The following is an 8,043-nucleotide window of genomic DNA, read 5'->3' as shown; positions in this document are numbered from 1 at the left end:
CCCGTAAAGCTCTTTTAAAAGATACAAAAACTACTTATTTAACACAAAAATTTCGTTTTTAATGACTACCAAGTAAAGAAAAATCACACGGAATAAGGCAACTGAGTCTCTCAATCCCCTTAAAGCTCTATTAAAAGATAAAAAAAATAATTATTTAACACAAAAATTTCGTTTTTAATGAACAAAAAGTAAAGAAGCATAAACCGTTTGTTGGACACTTAGAATCAAACTAAAATAACATAAAATGTAAAAGATAAAAAAATAATACTGTAAAACAAAAATTTATAAATAATATTAACTAAATTAAACACATTAACAACGGAAAAAGGCAACTTTTTCTCACCCTAACAGTAAAGCACTTATAAAAGATAAAAAAACTACTAAGAAATAACAAAAAATTCGTTTTTAATGATCATCACTTATAGAAAAATCACACTTAATTAGGCGACTGAGTCTCTCAATCCCCTTAAAGATCCTTTAAAAGTTACAAAAACTACTTATTTAACACAGAGAACCCCAATTTAAATGAACCCCTGTGTAACTGAAACCCCTGTACAACTGGACCTCCGTGCTAAATTTCATTACGTTTAATATCTAACCACCAAATGCTCCAAGCCTCAGAAGAAAAAGCGATTTTGAAAACAGGGAGCCCGATTTACGAAAAAAAAAAGGGATACCCCCCGTGCAACTGAACCCCCCTTGTAACTGAACCCGTGTATAACCGAAACCCTCCGTGCAACTATATCCCCTTTAACTGAACCCTCGTGCAACTCACCCCTCTCTGCAACCCCCCCCCCTCCGAACACATTTCAGCCCATTATTGTTAAATTGACAATATTTTTCAAACGTTACTTACGTATTATACATACCACAACGGCGAGGTAAAGCTAGGTCAAGTCACAATGTCATTATATCGTTACTTTTCAATTAAGCTATTGAATACTTTCTAGAAATGTCCCTTGTAAGCGTCTACGCAAATATCTTTTCGCAAAAAAATCGCAAATCTCGTAAACTAAAGAAGTAATTACCCTTTTCATAAACATTAGTCCTTCTATTAATGAACCCATGAAGCGAAACCAGTCTTATAGCATCACACAATCTCGCTCCTAGTTCCAAAAATGGAATGCATGTAGCGTTCTTAGTAATATTTTTAAAAACCTATTAGCAAATTTTAAAAAAAAAACCTACTAATCCACATACATATGAATGACCACGGAACTTTCTCTAATCGACTGACACACAAAAAATCGATGTCATAATAAAAAAAAAAACATGTATATTAAATTAAAGAGAGTGATGACCTGTAGAATAGGACTACCAGAAAAAAACCTGCTTGGTACATAGGACTCTTAGAATCGCTACGAGCTAGTCTACTACCGCTGTTTAGAGTCTCCTCTAGTACCTGCTCAATTAAATACAATTGTATTTGAAAAAGATGGATTTGATCCCCCTGTCCCTTTTTCTCACTATCCAAGTTTAGCCCCCGTCAAGAATTCTACTAGAACCTCTGACCCCATTGTGATATAAAAAAAGTAAAGTGTAAAAACGGTACCTTCACAAGTCGCTTTCGATTCCCCACACTTTTGTTGAGCAACGCTGAAAGCCTTGACTTTGAAAAACTGAATGAATTAGACACCCTCTCTAAAATATATAGATTAGATGTAGTCGCTATTACTGAGGTTCAAGCTCAAAATTTTGACATGTTAAAGATTAAGAATTTTTCTCAATTTATTAAACTCAGACCAGAAAACCACCTTCGGGGTAAGAAAGGTTGCGGAATTCTGTTTTTTTTGTCCGTAATGACTTGTACCCAAGTGAAATCTCAATTCCGTGTCTTGCTCCCTTTGATGAGATTATGTTGGTGTGTGTTCGACCTAAAGTCTTGCCACGTCCTTTCAATTTTATTGTCCTGTTTTGTTTTTATTACTCCCCTAATCAGAGATCCGCTGACAAAATAAATTTCATTGAAAAATTGCATGCAAGTGCTGACTTTATGCTATCAAAATACCCAAATGCAGGAATTTTCCTGATGGGTGACGCAAGCGATATAAGACTTGATTCTACATGTAATGCTTTTAATTTAAAACAGGTCGTTAATGTCCCAACTACAAAAGGCAATACTACTCTTGATTTAATTTGCACTAATCTTTCGAAGTTTTACAAACCCGTCTCCACTCTGCTCCCTCTAGGGGGTAGTTACCACTTTAGCCTTTTTCTATCTCCGCTGGCTAAAGTTAAACAGTCGTTTTCTATAACTGAAACCGCTTATAGACCTCTCACTGACTCTGGATTTTCAATTTTTGCTCCTGGATTACTACTGAAAATTGGTCCACTGTGTATCAAACAAATGACGTAGACTGCGTGGCTTTGTCCCTCCAAAATTTATTAAGGGGTAATTATGAATTCCACTTCCCTGAGAAAATTTTTTAAACGTGTTCTACAGATAAGTCTTATGTTACTGAGTCTTTTAAAAAACTTATAAGAAAAAAAAATAATTTTTTTTCAAAACAGGTCGTATTACTGAGGCTAATAGTCTAAGGAAGTTGCTAATGAAAAAATTAAGAAAAGTAGCTTCTAATTATTATAAGTCAAAGTCAAAGATCTATGTTCTAACAAGCCCAAGCAGTGGTACAGAAAAATTTAAGAAATATTCGGAAAAAGTCCTTCCGAGGTTGATTTTCACCTCCCTAAACCCCCTAATAAGACTGCCAATGATTTAAACTTGTACCTTGCTTCCATCGTGCAAAGTTTCCCCACTTTCACTGGCTCAAGTCCAACTATTTCTCCCAATACTTCCTTTCCCTTTATTTCTCCCTCTGATGTTATAAATAAAATTGTAAAGCATAGAAAATCAAGTATTTGTCCCCTGGACAACCCAGTTGACTTAATTAAAGCCTTTTCAGGCAGAATTGCTGACCCTTTATCAAATATTCTCAACCACATCACAAAATTTGGTAAATTCACAAGTTGCTGGAAACAAGATTTTATTACACCTGTCCCAAAAAAATGCACCAGTCTGACTTTCGCCAACATTCACCCCATTGAACTCACTTCAGTTTTTTCCAAACTTTATGAACGTTTCCTCTGTGACTGGCTTAGTAATATAATTTGTCCGCGTATTGACACCCGGCAGTTTGGTAACTTATGGAGAACTTTTACCACCCATTAGCTTGTGCACTTAATGCATACCATCGTAAGTAACCTTGATAAACCAAATGTTTGGCTGAACCTTATCTTAGTTGATTTCCAAAAACCTCTTGAACTGGTTGACCTCACAATTCTAATCCGTTTACTACTGGCTGATTTTGTACTTGACCCTTTGTTAGTAAATATTTTTATATCATTTCTTTCAAATATATATCAAATTATAAACTACCAAAATATTTTCCCTAACCCCCTTCCTATACACTGTGGAATTCCTCAAGGAACCTTATTGGGACCACTTTTATTTCTAAACATGATTAATGATATTGGGAGGGATTTTCCCCAAAGGTGGAAATACGTGGATGACTTGTTCATCCTTGAAGTATGTCACTGAAATACTAAAAGTGATCCCTTCGAAATCCTCACCCATACTTCAGACGGAGCTAAGGACCTAAATATGAAAGTACATTCCACCAAATCAATTATAATGGCGGTAATTTTTTTTAAATCTACTTCCACTTTCCTTGACCCTATCCCACCCAAAATGCTTGTGAAACATGTTAAACTCCTTGGTGTCACAATTTCAAATAATCTTAAATGGAACATACATGTTTCTAATATTGTTAAACAAGCAAACGTTTCATTATCTATGTTAAAAATTTTAAACAAATTTAATTGCCCTAAGATGCACTCTCTCCGTGTTTATTTATCATTTATCAGGCCGCTATTAGAATATGCATGTCCGGTCTGGTATTCACATCTTTCAAGCGAGCTTAGTGACAAAATTGAGTCGGTCCAAAAGCGTTCGCTCAGAATCATCTACAAAAGACCAAAATTCCGTACTCCTTCCTCCTTAAATCCGCAGGTATTACCACGTTAAGAGAAAGAAAAGTACAAATTTGTTTGTGTTTGCTAAATCCGCAATATCTAATCCTCGTACAGAGGACATCTATCCTGATTTACATGATCCCAATAGACCTCTACCCGCCCCGCTTAGCTTCCTTGGCAATTCCAACATATTCACCTATCCACACCGTTACTGATAGGTTCCGGAAAAGTTTTATCCCCTCTATTTTGGAGTACCTAAACAATTCCTGAACTATGCTCTGTACCAAAATTAACTCCTCCGTCCCTTATTTCAGTTGTTGTGTATGTTCACAATAATCATGCGTCGTTTTTCTCTTTATCTTTGTCCCTTTTATTTTCCCTTTTGTTGATACTTATTTATGTTAAATTTCTTTTTCTGACCTTTAATTTAAATTTTTTTTAACTTTAATTGTATTCCTTTCTTTAATTGTAAATATTTCTTTTGACAACTAATTTGACTTGATTTTAAGTTTTTTTTTTTAATTTTATGTATTTGACCTTGAGCACGATTTCGGCAATGTTTTTCTTCTTGACTCTGATTTCCTTTTATCCCCCACCCCTTCTTCTTATATTTTTCTGTTTCTATTCTAGCCATTTGTTAAATTCTTATCGAACATTTTAATGCTTGATTGGTGTTTCTTTTCTTGTTGTATTATTTGTTTCTTCGTTTTGCTTTGTCTATTTCTTTTTGACAAATGAAGCGAATTCAGCTCTATTAGAGCTTGTGATAGCCTTTGGAAAATAAATATTATCTAATCTTACCTATATACCCCATCGGCATAACTTACAACCCTTGCCTTTAGTCTCTGGGGTTTGTTTCAACCCCATAAGCCTTGCTATATGAAATTTGGACTATTTTGAACACAATGGCTACCTCAAAATTTCTATTAGACGCATTTCGGGACAATACGACATGTGTGTGTGTGGAGTGGGATAGCTGCCTTCCGATCACGTTGACTCTTAAAAAGAGTGCTAGAGCTAATTACCAATCCAATTAACCCCCTCCGAAGTTTATATGACCATGCTTTCTATAAAAACCTTATATGCCCCAAGAGCATAACTTATAACCCTTACCCTGAGGGCTTGGGGGATTTGTTCTCATCAAAGACAATATTTCCGGACCTTTCAAATGAGTTGAACAAAATGGCTATCTCAAATTTTGATTGGAAGTGTTTGGGGAAATGATGGGCGCGGGGGGGGGGCATTTGTCCTCTGCTCACTTTCGACTAATAAAAAAGGCACTGGTCCTTTCAATTTTTAATTGCATCAGCCCTTTTTGAAGCTTCTACGACAAAACTTTCTATAAGAACCTTATATCCCCCAAGGGCACAACTTACGAACCATGTCCTGAGGACTATGGGGGGAGGGTTGTCATCCTCAAATACATAATTTTCAGACCTTTCAACTACGTTGAACAAAGAATTATCACCATATCAGAATGACAACAATCACCATATCAGAATGAACAAAATCAGCCATATCATAATGTTGATCGTAAATATTTGTGAAAATGATGGATATAGGGGAGGGTGATTCTTCCTTTAATTACTTTTGACTATTAAAAAGGGCAATGGCCGTCTCAATTTCCAACCGAATGAGCCCTCTTTGAAGTTTTTACGGCAACGCTTTCTACAAAAACCTTATGGTTTTTAGTTTATGGTTAAACCCCAGAGGATAACGTACAACCTTAGTCCTGAGGGCTGTGGGGGACAGGGGGTCATAACTAAAGACGTAATTTTTCAGACCCTTAAACTATGTTCAGCAAAATGGCAATATCAAAATGTTAATCGAAAGTGTTTGGGGAATTAATGGGCGTGGGGGAGGGTATTCACCCTCCATTACTTTTGACAAAATTTTCAAAATTTTAATTGAATGTGTTCGGGGAAATGGTGAGCGTTAGAGAGGGGTTAGTTGCCCTCTAATCACTTTCGAATATTAAAAATGGTACTAGCCTCTTAAATTTCCATTCGAATTGTCTACAACCTTTTGACATTACTAAAACAACACATTCTATAGAGACTTTTTTTGCATCCAGGGCATAACTTATAACCCTTTCCCTGAGGTTTTTATTTGGGGGGGATGCTCATCCACAAAGACCAAATTTTCAGACCTTTAAACTACATGAACAAAATGCTTATCTCAAAATTTTGATTGGAGGTATTTGGAGAAATGGTGGGCGTGAGAGGGCCCACCAGTGTCCCTTCAACCCCTTTAGACAATTAAAAACGGCCCTATCCCTTTCAATTTCTAATCAAATGAGCCCTCTTTGAAGTTCTTATAATAACGCTTTCTTTAAAAAACCTTATATGTCCCCAGGCCTAATCTCCAGAACTTTCAACTACGTTGAACAAAATGGCTATCTCAAGATTCTGATTGGATATGTTTCGGGAAATGGTGGGCATGAGAGGTGGGTTAGTTGCCCTCTAATCACTGTCGACTTTTAAAAAGGATACTACTACTACTATTACTACTACTAACAACAACTCACCGCAGCACCTAGCCGCCTGAGGCCAACGCAGCTACGCACGCTCCTCCTCTATCACAATCCATTCGAAGCCTCCCTTATTACACCCGCCCACAAAGTTCCCATTTCCTTTAAATCTTTCCACGTTCTCCCACCCCAGACGAGGACGACCTGCTTTCCGTTTAGCCCTAGACGGTTGGCCGAAAAGAACAATCTTAGGCAATATGTCATCGTTCGTCCGCACAACATACCCTAGCCACCTCAACCTTAGCCCTAGAGAGTGGTATTGAACCTCATTTTTCGTATAGCCTAATGTTTGAAATACGGTCAGTCAGCCGGGTACCCAGAACAATCCTTATGCAATTTCTCTGGAAAACATCTAGCAAATCTTCATCTACTTTTCGGAACGCCCATACTTCAGAGCCATATTTGACCACTGGCATCACTGTAGCTTCTAATATTCTAATTTTGGTTTGCAGACTTATATTCCTATTTCTTCCAACTTTTTTCAACTTTGAGAAAAAACACCCTGAGCCTTGGCTATTCTACTTTTAACATCTTCATTACTCCCACCATCTTTAAAAATAATACTACCAAGGTAAGTGAAGCTGCCTACCTCACCAATCTTTTCATTACCCAAAGTCACCTTTTCCTCTTCACTTATTCCTAGCCTTAGTGGCTTAGTCTTCTGAACAATAATTTTCAAACCTGTTCTAGCACCCTGAACTCGCAAAACCTCTAAAACTTCATTCATTTTGCTCACACTTTCATCTAGGATGCTTAAATCATCAGCATAATCTAAGTCCATAAGACTTTCCCCCACAGAGTCCATCCTCCCCATTTGATTCCGTGGTCTTCCATTGCCTTTCCTGTGCTCCTTAAGACAAAGTCTATCAAAATAGTCCAAATAAAGAGGGATAGAACACGACCCTGCTTAACTCCTGTTTTAATACAAAACCAGCTGCTAACCTCATTTCCTACCTTAACTGCAGCAGTGTTATTCTCGTACATAGCACTAATCACTTTAATGTATTTGTCTGGTATACAATACAAGGATAAAACCTTTACAAAAGCTCTTCTATCAACAGAATCAAACGCTTGCTCATAATCTATAAAACCTTTGACCAAAGGTGTTTGAAAACTTAGGTAGGTAATTATTAGCCTAAGAGTGAAAATTTGTTCGACACATCCTCTACCTTTTCTAAAACCACACTGTTCTTCCCACAAAAATTTGTCTACGGTATCTCTCAGTCTAAAAAGTATCATATTGCTAAGTAATTTACTAACCACAGAGACCAGACTAATGCCTTGATAATTACCACACTCACTTTTATCACCTTTCTTATAAAGTGGCTTAACTAAGGTTTCCTAAAATCGTTATGTTTTACCCCTTTTCAAAAATCATATTCATAATCTTCAATAGCTTATTTCTAACCACAGAGCCACAATATTCGAGAAACTCATTTACCACCCTATCAGCACCTGAAGCCTTATTATTTTTTAATCCTTTCAGTACTTTGCTAATTCCTTCTCACAAAATAAATCTTCCTTCACATCCAAGGTATCAC

Source organism: Artemia sp. Qi Xiang Cuo, chromosome 15 (genome assembly GCF_049724085.1).
Source record: "Artemia sp. Qi Xiang Cuo chromosome 15, ASM4972408v1, whole genome shotgun sequence".
NCBI classification, from domain to species: domain Eukaryota; kingdom Metazoa; phylum Arthropoda; class Branchiopoda; order Anostraca; family Artemiidae; genus Artemia; species Artemia sp. Qi Xiang Cuo.
This window is presented reverse-complemented; position numbering follows the sequence as displayed.